Source organism: Phyllobates terribilis, unplaced genomic scaffold (assembly GCF_046119375.1).
Source record: "Phyllobates terribilis strain yellow unplaced genomic scaffold, ASM4611937v1 Scaffold_5__5_contigs__length_657084704, whole genome shotgun sequence".
NCBI lineage: Eukaryota > Metazoa > Chordata > Amphibia > Anura > Dendrobatidae > Phyllobates > Phyllobates terribilis.
The window spans coordinates 416,577,445-416,601,816 of record NW_027362765.1 but is presented as its reverse complement, the minus strand read 5'-3'; the positions used below and the strand labels follow the sequence as shown (position 1 = coordinate 416,601,816).

The window sequence follows — 24,372 nt, the reverse complement described above, 5'->3', positions numbered from 1 at the left end:
TCATTTTTCCATCAAGTGAACTGCATGAGCGCTTTTGTCTTGTGTGGCAGGCTGATATTTTTATTGATATAATTTTGGAATAGATACGATATTTTAATAGCTTTTTATTGCATTTTTTTAGGTGTTGCAGTGACTGAAAAATGGCTGTTCTGGTGTTTTGATTTTTCTCTTTACAGTATTTACAGATAAGGTTAATACATTTTATGTTTTAATAGATTTTATTTCTTTACTTTTAGCGAGCATAAAAGTAGGTGATTAGAATTTTCATATATATTTTTATATATTTTTTTTTGCCCCTTGAGAAACCTGAAGCTCTGATTAATTATACTATATAACACAGTACAATAGTATTGCAGTATGTAGTAAAAATCACAGGCTGGGTTTCAATGGAGCATCGTCATAGCAGTCACTGGGGCCTTCAGCAGACCATCGACGAATGGTTCTCCTTTCCCCAGTTTGTGAGCACTAAATATTGCTGTCAGCGATTGATAGTGGTATTTAAATAGATAACTGTTGCGATCGGAGCTCTGTTCCACTCACTGCTTCATTGTCTGCCTTGGGTGGAGCAGGCTCAGCTCCAGAGCCTGCACCATACACCCAAACCAGTAATATGATGCAATAGTATATCATAGATTGTGAAAAGGGTTAAGGCCACTTTCACACATTCAGTATTTTACATCAGTAATTGTAAAATAATCCAGGAGTGGGTGATAAATGCAGAAGAGGTGATGTGTTTCTATTATAATGTTCCTCTGATTGTTCCACTCCTGATTTTGGCTTACAAATACTGATGTAAAATATTGACCAAATACTGAATGTGTGAACATGACCTAAAGTTAATCTTTTCATTGGGGAACTTTTAGACTATTGGTCAAAACAAGGGATTTGGAGCTCTGTATCAGAGTAATAGAGCTCTGACCCTAAGAAAGATATAAATCAGAAATAAATCTTAAAATGTTGGATCTATTTAGTTAAGAAAAACCTAATTGTGCCTATGATTAGATATTTAGTCCCTACGTAGAAAAGGATACTTTTATGTATATATACATGAGGGACTACTGAGACAATTTTTGGTTCATCTGTATATTGTGCACGCTATTAGAGAGTAACTGTCTTTTTAATTTTTATTTCATTAATCAATAATACTTTATAAGATATCTTATTAGAAAATTCAGCTTCTTTCTCCTCCCTGATTGATCGTTCATTAACAAAATAACCAATTCACTGCTAAAATCTGTAGTTAGTGAAGATAGATTTTTACCGAGACCTGTGGACTCTGAACCTTAGCTTTTGAGCTTTTTTCTAATTTCTCTGAGCTCTGAGTCTGACTTTGGGGTGAGTTTACTAGGACAGCCATTTATGGGAGAGTTATCAACTGTCTTCAACGTTTTCCACTTACTGTAGAACGAAATACTCCAAATTGTTTGCAAATGGCCTTAGCAGATGCCCTCCATTGATGGGCATCAGCAATTGTTTCTCTAAGATCATTGCTGATGTCTTTCCTCCTTACCATTGTAACCATTGTGTTCTTCTCGCAGGAAGAGAGCTTCCGGCTCAGGTAGATAATGGGATGTTCTTCCCCATTTATCTCTTGAGAGAGCACGGCTCCTAGGCCAACTTCTGAAGCGTCTGTGTGGACCACAAAGTCCTTCTCAAAGTCTGGTGTGACCAGGATCGGCTTCTTACACAGTGCTAGCTTCAACCGTTGGAACGCCGTCTCTGTTTCCACGGTCCATTTCACCATTGTTGATCTGGTGCCTTTGAGGAGATCCGTAAGTGGCACGGCCATCATGGCAAAATTTGGGATATACCACCAGTGATATCCCACTATTCCCAGGAACGCTCTCACTTGCTTCTTGGAGAGCGGTTGCGGCCAGGTCTGGATTGCCTCCACTTTATTGATTTGTGGCTTTATCTCGCCTCTCCCAACGACATAGCTTCTTCTTTTCCAGCGGAGCATTTTTTTAGGATTTATTGTAAATCCTGCCTTCCTTAGAGCATCCAAAATCGCCTGTACCTTAAGTAGATGACTAGCTCAGCCTGAACTAAAGATCACAATGTCATCAAAGTAGGCTGCGGCATACTTCTTATGTGGGGCTAGGATTCGATCCATAGCCTTCTGGAAGGTGGCTGGGGCCCCCTGTAGTTCGAATGGCATTCGAGTGTATTGGAAACACCCATCAGGTGTTGAGAAAGCCGTCTTCTCCTTGGCCGTCTGAGACATGGGGATCTGCCAGTAGCCCTTTGTCAGGTCAAGGGTGGTGATACCGCTTCTGGATACCGGGTCGCATAGTCCATTACTATCAGAATGTATTGGTGGCCCCGGGCTAATTTGACTAAGTGCCCCACTAGGTCCATAGAAATTCTCTCAAAGGGGACCTCTATCACCGGTAGTAGAACTAAGGGACTACAGGAATGGGAGGTTTGCGCGGTTATCTGGCATGTGGGGCAGGACCTACAATAATCATAAGATTTCCCGTTAACATCCTGGCCAATAGAACCTCCTCATTATTCTCTCCTGGGTTGTCTCAACCACTAGGGGTCCCCCCAGAATATGTGAGTGGGCCATGTCTAACACACTCCGACGGTATGGCCCTGGAACCAGCAGCTGTTCCACTACCTCTTCACCTTTCAATTTAGTTACCTGATATAATAGCTCCCTCTGAACTGCAAAGTGTGGATACCTGGTGTCCGCCACCGGCTCTTGAGCAATACCATTACAAACAGTGACATTATCCCACACCCCTTTCAAGGTTAAGTCCCGAACTTGAGCTGACCCAAAGTTCTCTCCGGGCACATTTAGTTCAGGGAGGTCCGCCACCTCGGTCACAGTCTCGTCCTCATCGCCAGCAAGTACACATAGTGGGAACTCATCCATTTCCGATGAAGACCGGGGTATTTCTCTTGGGTTGTGGGATTTGTCCACGTCACTCAGTCTGGAACCCTTCCCCCACAAATCCCAGAACAAGGAAAAATCGCGCCCCAAGATGACGGGATGTATCAGGTCCTTGACCACCCCGACCTCGTGGAATTGGGTGCCACAGTCTGTTCCGACTGTCACTCTGGCCACCGGGTAATTCTTGGCATCCCCATGTATGCAGTGGATGCCCACAGTTTTGGTAGGGATCAGCTGGTGGGGAAGAGTGGCACTGATTAGGGTCACCAGACTCCCAGAGTCCAATAGTCCAAGCACCCTTGCTCCATTAATGGATACGGCACATGCCTGCGGCCCCTCGCCGGGTTGACCGTCCACACTGCAGGCTGGATAAGCATAATATGAACACCGTCTGCCTAGGCTGCAGTACATTGGATCAGAGGACATATGACAACGGGCAGCTACATGTCCCGGGTTGTGACACCGCCAACAAATGACATCCCTCAAAACAGTCTTTATAGCATAGAATCATAGAATCATAGAATCATAGAATGGTAGAGTTGGAGGGGACCTCCTGGGTCATCTGGTCCAACCCCCTGCTCAAAGCAGGATTCACTAAATCATCTCAGACAGACGTCTGTCCAGCCTCTGTTTGAAGACGTCCATTGAAGGGGAACTCACCACCTCTCGTGGCAGCCTGTTCCACTCATTAATCACCCTAACTGTCAAAAAGTTTTTTCTAATATCTAATCTGTGTCTCCTCCCATTTAGTTTCATCCCATTGCTTCTAGTCTTTCCTTGTGCAAATGAGAATAAAGATGATCCTTCTACAATGTGACAGCCCTTGACATATTTGTAGACAGCTATTAAGTCTCCTCTCAGTCTTCTTTTTTGCAAGCTAAACATTCCCAAATCCTGCAACCGTTCCTCATAGGACAGGGTTTGCAGACCAGTCACCATTCTGGTCGCTCTTCTCTGAACTTGCTCCAGTTTGTCTATGTCTTTTTTAAAATGTGGTGCCCAAAACTGTACACAGTATTCCAGATGAGGTCTGACCAAAGAGGAGTAAAGACCGATAATGACTTCACGTGATCTAGACTGTATGCTTCTGTTAATATATCCCAGAATTGTATTTGCCTTTTTTGCTGCTGCATCACACTGTTGTCTCATGTTCAGTCTATGATCTATTAGTATACCTAAGTCTTTTTCACATGTACTGTTGCTTAGCTCTATTCCTCCCATTCTGTATATGCTTTTTTCATTTTTATTGCCCAGATGTAGTACTTTGCATTTTTCCCTGTTAAAAATCATTCTGTTGGTTGCTGCCCACTGCTCCAGTTTATTTAGGTCTTTTTGAATCCTCTCTCTCTCTTCTCTAGTATTAGCTATCCCTCCTAGCTTTGTGTCATCAGCAAATTTAATCAGTTTACCCTCAATTCCTTCATCTAAATCATTGATAAAGATGTTGAACAATACAGGTCCCAGGACGGAGCCCTGTGGTACCCCACTTGAGACATTCATCCAGTTGGATGTGAAGCCATTTACAACCACCCTTTGAGTCCGATCACTAAGCCAGTTATGAATCCACCTAACAGTTGCCTGGTCCATTGCATACTTGGTCATTTTTTCAATAAGGATGGTGTGAGGTACTTTGTCAAATGCTTTGCTGAAGTCAAGATATACTATATCTACAGCATTTCCCTGATCCACCCAGTCAGTGATTCTGTCATAGAAGGAAATTAAGTTAGTCTGACATGACTTGTTAGTTACAAACCCATGCTGACTCTGGTTAATCACTTCATTCTTATCCAGGTACTTACATACATGTTGTTTAATAATTTGTTCAAATTATTAGCACCTTCAGAGGAAGTGGGACGCCCCCCAATTGTGGCTCTGAACACCTTCCATGGTGAACCCACCTCCTTTTGGGTATCCCAATACGGGGAAGTGACTATACCCGGTTTCCCGAGGGACTTCTCAACGACCTGGTACCTACCTCTCTACTAAGCCGACGAGGTCATCTGCATTCTGGGGATCCCCCTGGGCAACCCAAGTCTGTACCGATTTAGGAAGGGAGTGTATGAACCTATCAATCACAACCATATTCACAATCATTGCCATGTTCACACCCAGGCGTGCCAAGATTTCCATCTTTAATTTGGCATATTCTTTCGCATCCTGTAGTGCTAAGTCATAATTTGCCTTTTGGGGTTCACCTGACAAATATGGAGCCATAACCTCTGTTCACTCTTCTGGTGGAAGTCTCTCCCGTTCTGCTACCCATTCAAAAACAGAAATGCCTTCACATCATCCCCTGGGGTCATCTTTTGAATGGCTCGTCTTACCGTTTTCCGGACGTACGAACCATCACCTGGAGTTGGGGGAGGGACTGCCGGCCTCCCTCGAATCACCTCTGCAAGTAGCTCAATCTGCTGCTGCTGCTGTCGGTACTGGTCTTGCTGATACTGCTGCTGTTGACGGAGCTGGTCTTGCTGCTACTACTGCTGTTGTTGGATCTGCTGTACGAGTAGTTTATTTGTCTCCTGCTGCTGCTCACGTTGCTGCTGCTCTATGTTCTGCTGGCTCTGCAGGTGCTGCCGCATGCTCTGCATGCTTTGCTGGTGCTGCATTGCCTGCGACTGCAACAAATGCTTAAGCAGGTAGTCCATTTTGTCCGGCGTCACTTGCTGGCTTATGGCTGCCTTCACCCAGGACTTCCAACAGTCACACGTGTTTGCTGGGAATGCTGCCCACACTTCTAACACCAACTGTGGTAGTTCCGTTCACTTGGCTGCACATGGAGGTAAACGCGGAATGCTGTCTCTTTAAATTTTCACTTGGTTTATTGTGCAGAATAAACCAATGCAAAGTTCATGAAGATAAACATAGCCAATCTGGCATAGCGGCACACAAAGTAAGGGAAAATGTCCAGCAAAAAGTTCTTGCACCGGCCGATGTCCGGCCACTCAGAATTAGCAAAACACACGGTTCAGGTAAGCACAACCAAACATGAGCTCCTCACTCTGGAGCTGATTTCCAGGTACTGAATGTAACATCCCTGGCGGCGTGCTTGCATAGTGCACCACCTCCCACTATGCAAGACCGCAATCTTACCTGTCAGTCCAGCCTGCAAACCTTGCTCCAGTTCATGCTGTGTGCATGTCTCTTGACTGACTGCTTAGGGCGGCGGCCCGGTTACTTCCTGACTCTTATAGCTGCTGTGGGTGCACCCCTTATGAGTGTCCAGCCTATAGCTGTGAGTCACTTGATATTTAAACCCCCTCCATCCAGTAGGAGGGGCCTGAGCAACACCTTCACTCAGTTTGTCTTTGCAACTGTATTGCCAGGTCCGGTCCTGTATCTAGTCTGTTTCTGGCACTCTGGGGGCTGCATACCCAGACCTGTTATCTCTGACTTCTAGTCTGTTTCCGCCACTCTGGGGGCTGTATACCCAGGCCTGTTACCTGTGACTTCTAGTCTGTTTCCGCCACTCTGGGGGCTGTATACCCAGGCTCATTCTTGTATCTCATTGCAGTAGCAGTTCCTGTCTGAACTGTATCCTAGCCTGTTACCTGTTCTATGTCCGTACCTTCCCTTTTTCTGCAGTATCTGAACCTGTATCTAACTCCAACTCGTTGTCTCTGTACTTCTGTTTGTGAGTTTTGTGTCCACTCGCTACTTCATAGTAAGTACCTTGTGTGTATCTGGTTCTGCTTGTCCCTTTTCCTTTCCTCCGTATCTTCCTCCTGTGTTCTAGCCATCCTCCTGTATTTTCCAGTCTGTTCCATGTTAACAGAGCCCTGTCCTCTCTGCCTGCACCTTCAGCCCTGTTCGGCTCTGCTTGCTCACCGCGCCAGCGGTTTTTCTCTGCTCTGACTTGCCCACCGCTCCGGTGGCTTCCCTCTACTCTGCCTTACCCACCACTCCGGCGGCTTCTCTCTGCTCTGCCTTGCCCACTGCTCCGGCGGTTCCGCTCTGCTCTGCCTTGTCCACCGCACCTGCGGTTTCGCTCCGCTCTGCATCGTCCACCACACCTGCGGTTCTGCTCTGCTCTGCCTTGTCCACCACACCTGCGGTTTCGCTCTGCTCTGCCTTGTCCACCGTACCTGCGGTTTCGCTCTGCCCTGCCTCGTCCACCGCACCTGCGGTTTCGCTCTGCTCTGCCTTGTCCACCGCTCCGGTGGTTCCTCTCTGCTCTGCCTTGTCCACCGCTCCGGTGGTTCCGCTCTGCTCTGCCCTGCCCACCGCACCTGCGGTTTATGCTCCGCTCTGCTTGCTCACCGCACCAGCAGTTTCTCTCTGATTTGCCTTGTCCTGCGCTCCGGCGGTTTCGCTTTACTCTGCTTGACTATCGCATCTGCGGCTCTGAACCTGTCTCCCAGTCTGTACTGGACTCTATCCAGCCTGCGCTCCAACCTGCTAGTACCTCCCTGTCTGCACTCCAGCCGTGCTTGCCAGTGCCCACCTGTCTGCATACCAGCCGTGCTTGCCAGTGCCCACCTGTCTGCATACCAGCCGTGCTTTCCAGTACCCACCTGTCTGCATACCAGCTGTACTTGCCAGTACCCACCTCTCTGCATACCGGCCGTGCTTACCAGTATCCACCTGTTGGCATACCAGCCATGCATGCCAATACTAACCTGCCTGTTCCTGGATTCCCCGGTGTGAGTCAACAACTGTGACCGGGGTCTGACCTGGAGTAGCACCTGGTCCCTCTGCTCGGTTCCTCCTTGGTTCACGGAGTCGACTAAGCCGCCGTGCGACCTTGGTTGGATCGGGTTGATACTTAGTTAAGCCTCTCCAGGCACTCCTCAGTTCATGGGACAGTGGGATCACTAATCACGCTCATGTCAGTCTGTCCGGCCGCGAGAGTAACAGTTTGCTCAGGCCATGGTTCCCGTTGAGCCCCACGGCCTTTCGCTCTCAGAGACATTTTGAATCCTTGTCTGGCGAATATGTGGCACCCCAGAGGGTCTGGTTGCCTCAGTGGTATGGCTTCCCTCAAAAGGGGTAATACCATGTCTGGAGGCAAGAAGGGGTTTCCTGGTCAGGAACACAACACATGCAACACATCCTGGCTCCAGATCAGCAAGGGGAGGATCCTGCCCTTGACAACTGGATCTGGAGGCGGGGTTAGCTTAGTCTAGTGTGAGGAGTCGAGTGGAGGACATCAATTGAGTGAGGCGCTAGGGACTGGAGCTGGAGATAGCTCATCCTTGCCAGAATACACAGAGAACCGGACACCGGAGTCCGAGGCTTTGGGGGGATTCCAGACCCAGCAGCAGATACCATAGGGCAGGAGATTGCAGGTCTCCTGGCCCCCATCAGACGCCCGGAGGCTCAGCAGCACCAAGGGACCTGTACCGCCAAGGAGGAGCGAGGCATCCACAAGGCCCGAGCTGCCAGCCATACAGGTGAGCAGAGCACGTTACACTCAGGGATGTGGGCTACAACACAGCTACAAGCAGAATAGCCAAGGAGTATAGTAAGAACGGCAGGCCTACAACTCCACCTGTCCAGGAGGACTCTTTGCTTGCTCCCAGACTGACCGGGCTCTTATCACTAGCCAGTACTCCAGTCCAGGCCTGTTTAAAGTGTCATCTGTAAAGACCCTGGGACTACACTGCACCGACTCTGTGGTTATTTCTGCACCGCGACACCCGACAACCACCATCATCCACACACACTGCCCTGAAGCTACACTCTTCCTGTGGGGAGTTATACCACCCTTGCTGCCAAACCACCAGCTTCAGAGGACTGTTCCGCAGCGGCGGCCTCATTAGCCGCACTCCACAGGTGGCGTAGTCGGACATTATATATAACTTACACACCTATACTACCCTTGGATTGACCGCCTGGGTCACGGACCGGGTCACTGCCACTGTGACTACTACCCCCAGCGTCTACCGGCCCGGCTCTGGGTACCCCACGGCCCAGGGAGCGCGTCAACTTCGTGCACCAAGAAAAAAATTTTTCGCAAGCCGAGGTCCCGGCGATTTACGCACCAGCTCAAATGGATCTATCAGCACTCGTTCCTGCGGATCCACCACGGTACTATGGGGATCCAAAACGAAGCCGTGCATTTGTGGAGCAATGCATGCTGCATTTCAAGTTCTATGCACACTATTTTCCTACCGATCGGGTTAAAGTGGCATTTATGATGTCCTACCTAGCGGGTGATGCCTTGAAATGGATCACCCCCCTATGGGAAGCATGGGAACCTATAGTTTTCGACCTGCAGGCCTTCCTGGTGGCCTTTCTAATGGTCTTCGATGACCCGAATCCTGAAGCCTCTGCTAAAGCTTCCCTTCCCAATATCCCGGAGCAGCCCTGATGGGTAATGTGTGTAGGTAGGCTAAAAGTCCTCCAGCCCGAAGAGACTGCTGCCCACCCAGAATCCACAGAGAATGACTATGCTCCACAGAATACTTATCTTCCCAACCTCAAGAGGCAGTCCAGACGTGTAACGTGTAGAGGTAAACTGTCAAGCCAGGTTCTGTACTCCCAAAGACCTCCTGTTCCCCAGTCTGTAGAGGCAGCTATCCGCACTGAATCCATGAAGATTGATCATGTTCGTCAGGCAAAGCAGAGGCCGGAACTCAGTCACAAAATCGGATTGCGGTCCCGCTGCGGTGGTTTGGGACCCCCTGACGATCTTTGTCCAGCGAAGGTTGGAGAATCCCAAGACATTAGGCCTGTAGGAGAGGCTGCCCTTGGCGTTAGTGTTTACTCTCCACAGATGACCATGACTGTCTCTGTGGCAAGTGAAGGCCTCGGATTAACTGGAAGTTTTGGGCTTAAAGCCTTGAAGAGTCTGTGTCTGATTCCCGTCTGACAACTCCAGAAGCCGGTTTGGGCATTGTCAGCAGAAGGATGAGCCCTACTCAGAAACAGTCAAAATATGTCTGTACAAATTAAGCTCCAGATTGGAGCATTACATATGAAGAAGTTCACATTCCAGGTGCTGACTGGCTTACCCACAGGTCGTCCAGAGCCGAGAGATCTAGTGCCCGCTCAGGTCTGGAGATCCTGCATGGTGTATCCTGGGGGACTGCTAAGGTACAAGGGGTGTCCAGTCCCCACGTCTTCAGGACAGTCAGCAGTTTCTTCTTCTTCACCAGATCGCTGTGCGCTGAAGTGTCCGAAGGAAGAGAAGCGGAGGCGATGTCCCCACACAGTCTCGACGACTGTACCAATGATCTGGCTTCAGGTACATTCCCGCCTTACAGACATGTCATCTCTGAAACCAGTCTGAAGATGGTCCTAAAGCAAGGACCCTCCATCTCTAATAAATCTGGTCCTACGTCCATCAAGGCGGTGTTTACCCCCAAGTCTCTGCACCCCTCCAACCAGGCGGAGGACCTCCAGTTGTCTCCTGAATCCTCCGGGGTGCTACCTGATAACAAAGGGAGAGAGACTTTCCTACACCCTGTACCTGGTACTTTGCCCACTTCATCCAGTATGCTTGGCAAAGTGTTCATCAAAGCAGTGATTACCACCGAGTCTCTGCACCCCTCCAACCAGGCGGAGGACCTCCAGTTGTCTCCTGAATTTCACAGGGTGCTACCTGATAAACGAGAAGAGACTTTCCTACACCCAGTACCTGGTACGACGCCCACTTCATCCAATGAGCTTGGCAAAGTGTACGTCAAGGCCGTGGTTACCCCCGAGTCTCTGCACCCCTCCAACCAGGTGGAGGACCTCCAGTTGTCTCCTGAATGCACCAGGGTGCTACCTGATAACAAATGGAGAGAGACTTTCCTGTGTGCTGTTCCTGGTACTTTACCCACTTCATCTGTTGCTGAGGATGGCTTGATAGGAGGAAGCATCCTAGTCACCAAGATGATGAGATCAGTTTTGTTTCCTCTAATGGACAGAAGAGGTAATCCTCTTGAAGAGAAGGATTGACCTCCAAATTCTCTGCAGAAGACCCTTGCAGGCTTGAAGAAGAGGGGGTGTAAAGGGGGGGGTACTGTAACATCCCTGGCGGCGTGCTTGCATAGTGCACCACCTCCCACTATGCAAGACCGCAATCTTACCTGTCAGTCCAGCTTGCTAACCTTGCTCCAGTTCATGCTCTGTGCATGTCTCTTGACTGACTGCTTAGGGCGGCGGCCCGGTTACTTCCTGATTCTTATAGCTGCTGTGGGTGCACCCCTTATGCGTCTCCAGCCTATTGCTGTGAGTCACTGGATATTTAAACCCCCTCCACCCAGTAGGAGGGGCCTGAGCAACACCTTCACTCAGTTTGTCTTTGCAACTGTATTGCCAGGTCCGGTCCTGTATCTAGTCTGTTTCCGCCGCTCTGGGAGCTGCATAACCAGACATGTTATCTCTGACTTCTAGTCTGTTTCCGCCACTCTGGGGGCTGTATACCCAGGCCTGTTACCTGTGACTTCTAGTCTGTTTCCTCCACTCTGGGGGCTGTATACCCAGGCTCATTCTTGTATCTCATTGCAGTAGCAGTTCCTGTCTGAACTGTATCCTAGCCTGTTACCTGTTTGTCTCTATGTCCGTACCTTCCCTTTTTCTGCAGTATCTGAACCTGTATCTAACTCCAACTCGTTGTCTCTGTACTTCTGTTTGTGAGTTTTGTGTCCACTCGCTACTTCATAGTAAGTACCTTGTGTGTATCTGGTTCTGCTTGTCCCTTTTCCCTTCCTCCGTATCTTCCTCCTGTGTTCTAGCCATCCTCCTGTATTTTCCAGTCTGTTCTATGTTAACAGAGCCCTGTCCTCTCTGCCTGCATCTTCAGCCCTGTTTGGCTCTGCTTGCTCACCGCGCCAGCGGCTTCTCTCTGCTCTGCCTTGCCCACCGCTCCGGCGGTTCTCCTCTGCTCTGCCTTGTCCACCGCACCTGTGGTTTCGCTCCGCTCTGCCTTGTCCACCGCACTTTCGGTTTCGCTCTGCTCTGCCTTGTCCACCGCAAGTGCGGTTTCGCTCTGCTCTGCCTCGTCCACCACACCTGCGGTTTCGCTTTGCTCTGCCTTGTCCACCGCTCCAGCGGTTCCTCTCTGCTCTGCCTTGTCCACCGCTCCGGCGGTTCCGCTCTGCTCTGAGCTGCCCACCGCACCTGCGGTTTTCGCTCCTCTCTGCTTGCTCACCGCACCAGCAGTTCCTCTCTGCTCTGCCTTATACTGCGCTCCAGCGGTTTCGCTTTACTCTGCTTGACTACCGCATCTGCAGCTCTGAACCTGTCTCCCAGTTTGTACTGCACTCTATCCAGCCTACGCTCCAACCTGCTAGTACCTCCCTGTCTGCACTCCAGCCGTGCTTTCCAGTGCCCACCTGTCTGCATACCAGCCGTGCTTGCCAGTGCCCACCTGTCTGGATACCGGCCGTGCTTACCAGTATCCACCTGTCTGCATACCAGCCATGCCTGCCAATACTAACCTGCCTGTTCCTGGATTCCCCAGTGTGGGTCAACAACTGTGACCGGGGTCTGACCTGGAGTAGCACCTGGTCCCTCTGCTTGGTTCCTCCTTGGTTCACGGAGTCGACTAAACCGCCGTGCGACCTTGGTCGGATAGAGTTGATACTTAGTTACACCCCTCCAGGCACTCCTTAGTTCATGGTACAGTGGGATCACTAATCACGCTCACGCCAGTCTGTCCGGGCACGAGCGTAACACTGAACAACTCCTGAGTCCAAAGGCTGTTTTTTTATAGCCCCTAAAGCACGCCCTGGAGAGGATAGGGTGGATAGCTTCCCTCCCAGCACTTAGCTATCCACCTGTAAAGCATGCCCTTGTGACTCTGGCAATTAACCCTTTCTGCACTTAACATGTAGGAGAATCGTATCTCTCCCCTCCAGTATTCTGCCAGTGACCCTGTCACAATATATATATATATATATACTGTATATATATATATATATATATATATATATATATATATATATATATATATATATATATATATATATATATATCCTTCATCTTGACCTCACTCTGATATATCTATATCCCCCATCCTGGTATGTGTCCCTTATCCTGGGCCTCATCCTAACATACAGTGGGTACGGAAAGTATTCAGACCCCTTTAAATTTTTCACTCTTTGTTTCATTGTAGCCATTTGGTAAATTCTAAAAAGTTCATTTTTTTCTCATTAAAGTACACTCTGCAGCCCATCTTGACTGGAAAAAACAGAAATGTAGAAACTTTTGCAAATTTATTAAAAAAGAAAAACTGAAATATCACATGGTCATAAGTATTCAGACCCTTTGCTCAGACACTCATATTTAAGTCATATGCTGTCCATTTCCTTGTGATCCTCCTTGAGATGGTTCTACTCCTTCATTGGAGTCCAGCTGTGTTTAATTAAACTGATAGGACTTGATTTTGAAAGGTACACACCTGTCTATATAAAATTTAAAGGGGTCTGAATACTTTCCGTACCCACTGTATATGGAGGACTATGGGGAGTGCATTATACTTCTGCTGTGGGGCAGACTTCTATGTTCATATATTATACTATATGGGGAGTGCATTATACTATAGGGAGGACTTTGGGTTGTGCGGTATACTACAGTGGGTACGGAAAGTATTCAGACCCCTTTAAATTTTTCACTCTTTGTTTCATTGCAGCCATTTGGTAAATTCTAAAAAAGTTCATTTTTTTTCTCATTAAAGTACACTCTGCAGCCCATCTTGACTGAAAAAAAACAGAAATGTAGAAATTTTTACAAATTTATTAAAAAAGAAAAACTGAAATATCACATGGTCATAGGTATTCAGACCCTTTGCTCAGACACTCATATTTAAGTCACATGCTGTCCATTTCCTTGTGATCCTCCTTGAGATGGTTCTACTCCTTCATTGAAGTCCATCTGTGTTTAATTAAACTGATAGGACTTTATTTGGAAAGGAACACAACTGTCTATATAAGACCTCACAGCGCACAGTGCATGTCAGACCAAATGAGAATCATGAGCTCAAAGGAACTTCCCAAAGAGCTCAGAGACAGAATTGTGGCAAGGCACAGATCTGGCCAAGGTTATAAAATAATTTCTGCATTACTCAAGGTTCCTAAGAGCACAATGACCTCCATATCCTTAAATGGAAGAAGTTTGGGACCACCAGAAATCTTCCTAGACCTGGCAGTCCAGCCAAACTGAGCAATCATGGTAGAAGAGCCTTGGTGAGAGAGGTAAAGAAGAACCCCAAGATCATTGTGGCTGAGCTCCAGAGATGCAGTAGTGACATGGGAGAAAGTTCCACAAAGTCAACTATCACTGTAGTCCTCTACCTGTCGGGCCTTTATGGCAGAGTGGCCGACGGAAGCCTCTACTCAGTGCAAGACATATGAAAGCCAGCATAGAGTTTGCTCAAAAACACATGAAGGACTCCCAGACTATCAGAAATAAGATTCTCTTGTCTGATGAGACAAAGATAGAACTTTTTGGTGACAATTCTAAGCGGTATGTGTGGAGAAAACCAGGCACTGCTCATCACCTGCCCAATACAATCCCAACCGTGAAACATGGTGGTGGCAGCATCATATTATGGGGGTGTTTTTCAGCTGCAGGGACAGGATGACTCGTTGTAATTGAAGGAAATATGAATGCGGCCAAGTACAGAGATATCCTGCATGAAAACCTCTTCCAGAGTGCTCTGGATCTCAGTCTTGTCCAAAGGTTCACCTTCCAACAAGACAATGACCCTAAGCACCCGGCTAAAATAACTAAAGAGTGGCTTCAGAAATACTCTGTGACCATTCTTGACTGGCCCAGCCAGAGCCCTGACCTAAACCCAATTGAGCATCTCTGGAGAGACCTGAAAATGACTGTCCACCAACGTTCACCATCCAACCTGACAGAACTGGAGTGGATCGGCAAGGAAGAATGGCAGAGGATCCCCAAATCCCGGTGTGAAAAACTAGTTGCATCATTCCCAAGAAGACTCATGGCTGTACTAGCTCAAAAGGGTGCTTCTACTCAATACTGAGCAAAGGGTCTGAATACTTATGACGATGTGATATTTTAGTTTTTCTTTTTTGATAAATTTGCAAAAATTTCTACATTTCTGTTTTTTTTTTCAGTCAAGATGGGGTATAGAGTGTACTTTAATGAGAAAAAAATAAACTTTTTAGAATTTACCAAATGGCTGCAATGAAACAAAGAGTGAAAAATTTAAACGGGTCTGAATACTTTCCGTACCCACTGTATATCTCTTATCCTGGTATATGTCCTCCATTCTGCCGCTGTTCTTTAATGTATAGAAAAATATAAACTACTAGATGGTGGCCCGATTCTAACGCATAACGCATCGGGTATTCTAGAATATGTATGCGGCCGACCGGGCACAATCAGCAGAGCGTTGTTTAAATTTGCCGCCAAAATCGCTGATTGGTGGCGGCCGGCGACCACGACCAATCAGCAAAACGGTGTTTAAATTTGGCGGCAATATCGGTGACTGGTCGCGGGTGGCGGCCGCGACCATTCAGTGATCTGTATTAGTGAGGACTGGACAGCTTGTTTAAATTTGGCCCAAAAATCGCTGATTAGTCGCGACCACGACCAATCAGCAAAACGGTGTTTAAATTTGGCGCCAATATCGCTCATTGGTTGCGGCTGGCGGTCGCGACCAATCAGCAGAGCGGTGTTTAAATTTGGCGCCAATAATGCTGATTGGTTGCGGCTGGTGACCGCGACCAATCAGCAGAGTGTTCGCGGCCGGCGACCAATCAGCAGAGCGGTGTTTAAATTTGGCGCCAATAATGTTTATTGGTCGCGGCCGGCAACCGAGACCAATCAGCAAAGCGGTCGCGGCCGGCGACCGTGACCAATCAGCAGAGCGGTGTTTAAATTTGGCGCCAAAAATGCTGATTGGTCGCGGCAGGCGACCGCGACCAATCAGCAAAGCGGTGTTTAAATTTGACGCCAATGTTGCTGATTGGTTGCGGTCGGCCGTCGGCCGCGACCAATCAGCAGAGCGTTGTTTAAATTTGGTGCCAATCAGCAGAGCGTTGTTTAAATTTGGCGCCAATCTCGCTGATTGGTCGCGGGTGGCTGGCGGCCGCAACCAATCAGCAGAGCGTTGTTTAAATTTGGCGCCAATCACGCTAATTGGTCGCAGCCGGCTGGCGGCCGCGACCAATCAGCAGAACGTTGTTTAAATTTGGCGCCAGTCAGCAGAGCGTTGTTTAAATTTGGCGCCAATCTCGCTGATTGGTCGCGGCTGGCGGCCGCGACCAATCAGCAGAGCGTTGTTTAAATTTGGTGCCAATCAGCAGAGCATTGTTTAAATTTGGAGCCAATCTCGCTGATTGGTCGCGGCCGCCAGCCACGACCAATCAGCAGAGCGTTGTTTAAATTGGAGCCAATCTCGCTAATTGGTCGCGGGTGGCTGGCGGCCGCGACCAATCAGCAGAACGTTGTTTAAATTTGGCGCCAATCAGCAGAGCGTTGTTTAAATTTGGCGCCAATCTCGCTAATTGGTCGCTGGTGGCTGGCGGCCGCGACCAATCAGCAGAGCGTTGTTTAAATTTGGCGCCAATCTCGCCAATTGGTCGCTGGTGGCCGGTGGCCGGCGGCCGCGACCAATCAGCAGAGCGTTGCTTAAATTTGATGCCAATCTCGCTGATTGGTCGCGGCTGGCGGCCGTGACCAATCAGCAGAGAGGTGTTTAAATTTGGCGCCAATCTCGCTAATTGGTCGCTGGTGGCTGGCGGCCGCGACCAATCAGCAGAGCGTTGTTTAAATTTGGCGCTAATCTCGCTAATTGGTCGCTGGCGGCCGCGACCAATCAGCAGAGCGTTGTTTAAATTTGGCGCCAATCTCGCCAATTGGTCGCTGGTGGCCGGCGGCCGCGACCAATCAGCAGAGCGTTGCTTAAATTTGGTGCCAATCTCGCTGATTGGTCGCGGCTGGCGGCCGTGACCAATCAGCAGAGAGGTGTTTAAATTTGGCGCCAATCTCGCTGATTGGTCGCGGCTGGCCGGCGGCCGCGACCAATCAGCAGAGCGTTGTTTTAATTTGGCGCCAATCAGCAGAGCGTTGTTTAAATTTGGCGCCAATCTCGCTGATTGGTCGCGGCTGGCCGGTGGTCGCGACCAATCAGCAGAGCGTTGTTTAATTTGGCGCCAATCTCGCTGATCGGTCGCGGCTGGCCGGCGGCCGCAACCAATCAGCAGAGCGTTGTTTAAATTTGGCGCCAATCTCGCTGATTGGTCACGGCTGGCCGGCGGCCGCGACCAATCAGCAGAGTGTTGTTTAAATTTGGCGCCAATCTCACTCAATTCTCAGCGAACCGTATTACTGAGAACCGGGCAGTGGCGCCGTCCCTCCCTACACACTTGCCGTCGGGAGATCAGCGGCCCAAGCCGCTGATCTCCCGACAGCAGCCACATGGAGGTCAGCGGCGCCGCCCGTCGGGGTACTTGTGCTGCCAGCAGCGGGGAGATGAGCGGCTAGCGCCACTCATCTCCCGGCTGCATCCCCGCTGACCTCCGTCCTGCAGATGAGCCACTAACTGCCGCCATCTTTTTCTCAAATCCCGTGTCGCTGATTGGTCCGGACGCGGGATTTCCTGGACAGACAGACAGACAAACAGACAGACAGACGGGATAAGACGATTATATATATAGATTATACACCAGGGTGAACATAGAAGTCTGCCCCACAGCAGAAGTATAATGCACTCCCCATAGTCCTCCATATACAGTGGGTACGGAAAGTATTCAGACCCCTTTAAATTTTATATACACAGGTGTGTACCTTTCAAAATCAAGTCCTATCAGTTTAATTAAACACAGCTGGACTCCAATGAAGGAGTAGAACCATCTCAAGGAGGATCACAAGGAAATGGACAGCATATGACTTAAATATGAGTGTCTGAGCAAAGGGTCTGAATACTTATGACCATGTGATATTTCAGTTTTTCTTTTTTAATAAATTTGCAAAAGTTTCTACATTTCTGTTTTTTTCCAGTCAAGATGGGCTGCAGAGTGTACTTTAATGAGAAAAAAAATGAACTTTTTTAGAATTTACCAAATGGCTGCAATGAAACAAAGAGTGAAAAATTTAAAGGGGTCTGAATACTTTCCGTACCCACTGTAGTATACCGCACAACCCAAAGTCCTCCCTATAGTATAATGCACTCCCCATATAGTATAATATATCCCATAGTCCACCATATAATATACTGCACAGCCCATAGTCCTTCATATAGTATAATGCACTGTCCATAATCATCCATAAATACAGTGACATGATCAGATATCAAAATCAAACATCAGAATGATGTCAGTTTGAGACTAAATATCCTGTCTGTGAACTGATTTTGATAAGTGATTTTGACAAGTGACTTTGACATCTGACTTTGATAAGTGTAGCGTCGGCGTCCCTGCCTCCTGCTAGGCAGGGACGCTGTTCCCCTCACCTCTCCGCTCCGTGCCCGGCGTCTTCCTCCCGCTGTGCTGGCAGCGCGCGCTGCTTCCCGACCACGGTGCTTAGGGCGCGCGCGCTCCCCCTCTCTTAAAGGGGCCGCGCGCGCCGTCCTAAGGAGTCCCCGGCCAATGGCCGGAGGACTTCACCATATATAAGGCACCTCGTCCAAAATGGAGGTGCCCGAGCAATGTTGTTGCAAAGCCTTCACTCTGCTTCAGCCCTCAGGTCCCGTTACCAGTTACCTGCCAGTCGCCTGCCAGATTCCTGCTTGTTACCTGCCAGTCACCTGCCAGAATCCTGCCTGCTACCTGCCACTCTCCTGCCAGAATCCTGCTTGATACCTGCCTGATATCCGCTTACCTGCTTGCAAGCCTGCGGTCCGACGGTCTGCCTTCCTACACCTGTCAGTCTGTCTATGGACCAGCCAGCCCGCTCACCTGGGAGCGCTCACCTGCTACCTGCCTGCTAGCCTACCTGGAGGCTCTGCCATCACTTGCCGTGACCACCTGCCTGTCCAGAGGCTCTTGCCCGCTCACCTGGGAGCGCTCACCTGCTACCTGCCTGCTAGCCTACCTGGAGGCTCTGCCGTCACTTGCCGTGACCACCTGCCTGTCCAGAGACTCTTGCCCGCTCACCTGGGAGCGCTCACCTGCTACCTGCCTGCTAGCCTACCTGGAGGCTCTGCCGTCACTTGTCGTGACCACCTGCCTGTCCAGAGACTCTTGCCCGCTCACCTGGGAGCGCTCACCTGCTACCTGCCTGCTAGCCTACCCGGAGGCTCTGCCGTCACTTTCCGTGACCACCTGCCCATCCAGACTCTTGTCCGCTCACCTGGGAGCGCTCACCAGTCACCTGCCTGCTGTCCTTCTACCCAGAGACTGTCCCTGTCACTTTGCCGTGAGTACCCGTCCTTCTACTCAGACTGTCCCTGTCACTTGCCGTGAGTACCTGCCCTTCTACCCAGAGACTGTCCCTGTCACTTGCCGTGACTACCTGCCCTTTCACCCAGAGACTGTCCCTGTCACTTGCCGTGACTACCTGCCCGTCTTCCCTGGGAGCCACCCGCTTCCTTACAAGGACCGCCCCCTTGTATAGTTGCTCAGAGGTTCCGCCTCCCAGACCCGTTACAGTTTGCTCGGGCCATGGAACCCCGTGGCACCCAAGCTCCCTCGCTCTCAGACCTATGTCATGAACTGTCCCGTCAGAGGTCCCAACAGGAGTCCATCCTGAGTCACCTGCGGAGTGTCAACTCTCGCCTGGACACTCTGACTGCTCCACCAGCAACCACCGCTAGTGTCATGACTCGCAACCTGGCAGCGCCGCTGCCCACCAATACCACGGTATCCTGCCCTGGACCTTGGCTTTCTGCACCTCCTCGCTTCGGAGGTGACTCCGCTCAAGCTCGGGGCTTCATAAACCAGTGCATCCTGCACTTTGAACTCTTGTCCCACCAGTTTATCTCTGACCGGTCCAAAGTTGCCTTTATCATGTCCCACCTCACGGGGGAGGCTCTAGCTTGGCTAAATCCTCTATGAGAGAGAGGAGACCCCCTGGTGTCCGACCTGCCAGCCTTTCTCACGGCTTTCCGGAAAGTCTTTGACGAACCCGGACGGAAGACCTCATCCGCATCGTCTCTGCTATGCCTCCATCAAGGGAATCTCACCGTGGGCCAATATGCCATACGGTTCCGTACCCTTGCTTCGGAGCTCGCCTGGGATAACGACGCCCTGGTGTCTGTCTTCTGGGAGGGTCTGTCCGGCCGTATTAAAGATGAACTCGCCGGTCGGGACATTCCTACCACTCTCGACGACTTAATAACACTTGCCACCCGGATTGACATCCGGTTCCAGGAGCGCGCCAAAGAGGTCACCCGTGAGAGGAGGTTTCCACGTCTAGCCCCTACTTTCCAGAAACCCGTCACTCCCTCCGTTACTCCCCAGGCACACTCACCTGAGCCTATGCAGGTCGACCAGACCAAGATGGTCAAAACCCATCAAGACTTACGCCGTGCCGAGGGGAGCTGCTTCTACTGTGGCAGTAAGGAGCACCGGATCCGTTCCTGCCCAGAGAGGTCGGGAAACGCCTGTGTCTAGGATCGCTCAGAGAGGTCGCCCTAGACAAAAGTAAACCATCTCCATCCCTGATGCTGTCAGTCTCTATCATCTGCGGAGAGAACCGCTATTTCGAACTGGCTCAACTTGACTCAGGAGCTGCTGGAAATCTGATCTCTCAATCCCTGGTAGAGAAATACCGCATTCCCACCAAACCTCTGGCCGTACCTTTATCTGTCACCGCCGTGGATGGGGGCCTCTTACCACATCCCATCCAACTCATCACCAAATCTCTAACTCTACAGGTGGGAATTCTGCATTCTGAGAGCATTTCCTTTCATGTTCTGCCTGGACTCTCTCACGCACTCTTGCTAGGTCTACCTTGGCTCCAGAAACATGCACCCGTGCTTGACTGGCAGACCGGAGAAGTCCTTCGCTGGGGACAGGACTGCCATAAGATTTGTCTAGTTCCCGTTCATCCTGCTCGTCCTTCTCCTACCCCAGTCAATCTACCCGGTCTACCGGTTCCCTATTGGTCTTATGCGGATGTCTTCAATAAAAAAGAAGCAGAGACATTACCCCCTCATAGACCATACGACTGCCCAATCGATCTGATACCCGGCTCTACTCCTCCCCGTGGGCGTATCTACCCTTTGTCCGCTGCAGAGACCCGGTCCATGTCAGAATATATTGAGGAGAATCTGGCAGGGGATTTATCCGGAAATCTACCTCCCCGGCGGGAGCAGGCTTCTTCTTCGTCAAAAAGAAGGACGGCTCACTCCGACCATGTATAGATTATAGAGGCCTTAACCAGATTACAGTGAAGAATAAATACCCCCTCCCGCTCATTCCTGAATTATTTGACCGTCTGAGGGGGGCTAGAATCTTCACCAAACTGGATCTCCGTGGGGCGTATAACCTGGTCCGTTTCCGTCAGGGGGATGAGTGGAAGACGGCATTCAACACCCGGGACGGCCACTATGAGTACCTTGTAATGCCCTTCGGTCTCTGTAACGCTCCTGCCGTCTTTCAAGAGTTGGTCAATGACATCTTCCGTGACCTTCTCTACTCTTGCGTGGTGGTGTACCTGGACGACATCTTGGTCTTCTTTCCGGATCTTTCTACTCACCGGAGGGATGTTCGTCAGGTCCTGCTCAGGCTCAGGCAGAACCACCTCTACGCTAAATATGAGAAGTGCATCTTTGAGCAGACCTCTCTTCCATTTCTGGCCTACATAATTTCTCAGACCGGCCTACAAATGGATCCTGAGAAACTGACTGCCATCCAGAAGTGGCCCCGACCAGAGGGGTTGAAGGCTATTCAGCGGTTCCTGGGTTTCGCCAACTATTACCACCTCTTCATACCGCACCTCTCTTCCCGGACTGCCCCTATCTCTGTGCTCACCCGTAAGGGCACTAATCCCAGAAGATGGCCACCCGAAGCTGAGGAGGCCTTTCTTTCCTTAAAACAGGCTTTCTCCTCCGCCCCGGTGCTGCATCGTCCGGACGGCAATAAACAATTTTTCCTAGAAGTTGACGCTTCCTCCTCCGGAGCCGGGGCGGTACATACCCAAAAGTCATCTTCCGGAAGAATGGTAACCTGCGTTTTTTTCTCCAAACTCTTCTCCTCTTCTGAGCGCAATTATTCTATTGGAGACCGAGAATTGTTAGCCATTAAGCTGGCACTGGAGGAGTGGCGTTACCTGCTCGAGGGGGCTCTTCACCCGGTAATAATTTACACGGACCACAAGAACTTGGCTTACCTTCAGAGCGCCCAGAGACTTAACCCGTGCCAAGCCCGGTGGTCCTTGTTTTTTGCCCGCTTTGATTTTGTTCTTCATTTTCGCCCAGCAGACAAAAACATCAAAGCTGACGCCTTGTCCCGATCCTTCCTGGTATCTGATCTAGAGGAGGAACCTAAGCACATCATTGATCCCGCCAGAGTAATGCAAGTGGCTCCCGTGAATCTAAATCGTCTCCCTCCCGGAAAGACGTTCGTAACAGTACCTGATCGGAAGAAGGTCCTACACTGGGGTCACTCGTCTAAGCTAGCTGGCCACGCCGGTCAGAAAAAGACCCTCCAGCTCATTACCCGGTATTACTGGTGGCCTACCCTGCACAAGGATGTAATAGACTTTGTTTCAGCCTGTGTGTCCTGCGCCCGCAACAAAGTTCCAAGACACCTGCCAGCTGGTCGCCTCCTTCCTCTTCCAGTACCTGCTGCCCCGTGGCAGCATATAGCTATGGATTTTATAACGGATCTCCCTGTCTCTGCCGGTTGTACGGTCATTTCGGTGGTCGCTGATCGCTTTTCCAAGATGGCGCACTTCATTCCCCTGCCGGGCCTCCCGTCTGCACCCGAACTGGCTAAAGACTTTATCCGCCACATCTTCCGTCTCCATGGCCTGCCCCTCCACATCGTGTCAGATCGTGGGGTTCAGTTCACCTCACGCTTCTGGAGAGCCACATGTAAGTTGCTTGACGTCACTCTGGACTTCTCCTCCGCTTACCACCCACAGTCCAATGGTCAAGTGGAGCGGATCAATCAGAACCTGACCAGTTAACTCCGGCACTTCGTTAATGCCCACCATTCGGACTGGGTGGATCTCCTACCATCTCTTACAATAATCACGAGAGCGAATCTTCCTCCAAATCCCCGTTTTTTGTAGTCTTCGGTCAGCATCCTCGGATCCCGTTTCCCGTCTCCACCTCGGTGGACAATCCGGCTGCGGAATCTCTCGTTAGCGAATTCTCCTCCATTTGGGAGAGTACTCGATCCGCACTCCTTCAGTCGTCCGAGCGGATGAAAAAACACGCTGACAAAAAACGCCTGGATCCTCCACAATTCCATCCTGGAGATAAAGTCTGGCTCTCGTCCAAATATGTCCGGCTCAAGATTCCCTCCTACAAGTTAGGGCCTCGGTTCATCGGCCCACTGGAAGTTATCAAACAAATCAATCCGGTGGTCTATAAATTGAAACTCCCGGCCAACTTACGGATCCCTAACTCCTTCCATGTATCTCTCCTCAAACCCGTAGTACTTAACTCTTTTTCCAAGTCTACAGGTACGCCCCCTGCTCCGGTTTCCGCTGAGAACGAATTTGAGGTAGAGAACATTCTAGCCACCAAAAGGGTAAGAGGAAAAACCTTTTTTCTGGTAGATTGGAAGGGGTTTGGTCCTGAGGAGAGAACGTGGGAGCCCCGGGAGAACATCCATGCCCCTCTCATCCTTGATAAATTTCTCTCTGGCCTAAAAAAGGGGGGCCTAAAGGGGGTGGTACTGTAGCGTCGGCGTCCCTGCCTCCTGCTAGGCAGGGACGCTGTTCCCCTCACCTCTCCACTCCGTGCCCGGCGTTTTCCTCCCGCTCTGCTGGCAGCGCGCGCTGCTTCCCGGCCATGGTGCTTAGGGCGCGCGCGCTCCCCCTCTCTTAAAGGGGCCGCGCGTGCCGTCCTAAGGAGTCCCCGGCCAATGGCCGGAGGACTTCACCATATATAAGGCACCTCCTCCAAAATGGAGGTGCCCGAGCAATGTTGTTGCAAAGCCTTCACTCTGCTTCAGCCCTCAGGTCCCGTTACCAGTTACCTGCCAGATTCCTGCTGGTTACCTGCCAGTCACCTGCCAGAATCCTGCCTGTTACCTGCCAGTCTCCTGCCAGAATCCTGCTTCATACCTGCTTGATATCCGCTTACCTGCTTGCAAGCCTGCGGTCTGACGGTCTGCCTTCCTACACCTGTCAGTCTGTCTATGGACCAGCCAGCCCGCTCACCTGGGAGCGCTCACCTGCTACCTGCCTGCTAGCCTACCTGGAGGCTCTGCCGTCACTTGCCGTGACCACCTGCCTGTCCAGAGACTCTTGCCCGCTCACCTGGGAGCGCTCACCTGCTACCTGCCTGCTAGCCTACCTGGAGGCTCTGCCGTCACTTGCCGTGACCACCTGCCTGTCCAGAGACTCTTGCCCGCTCACCTGGGAGTGCTCACCTGCTACCTGCCTGCTAGCCAACCTGGAGGCTCTGCCGTCACTTGCCGTGACCACCTGCCCATCCAGAGACTCTTGTCCGC

At 50.3% G+C, this 24,372-nt stretch overlaps 1 protein-coding gene across 3 annotated transcripts in view; it reads right to left on the bottom strand.

The window, feature by feature from the left end:
• LOC141273397 (alpha-2-macroglobulin-like protein 1) overlaps window positions 1-24,372 on the bottom strand; it is a 302,764-nt gene that overhangs the window by 222,722 nt on the left and 55,670 nt on the right. The gene's annotated exons all lie outside the window — the stretch shown is intronic.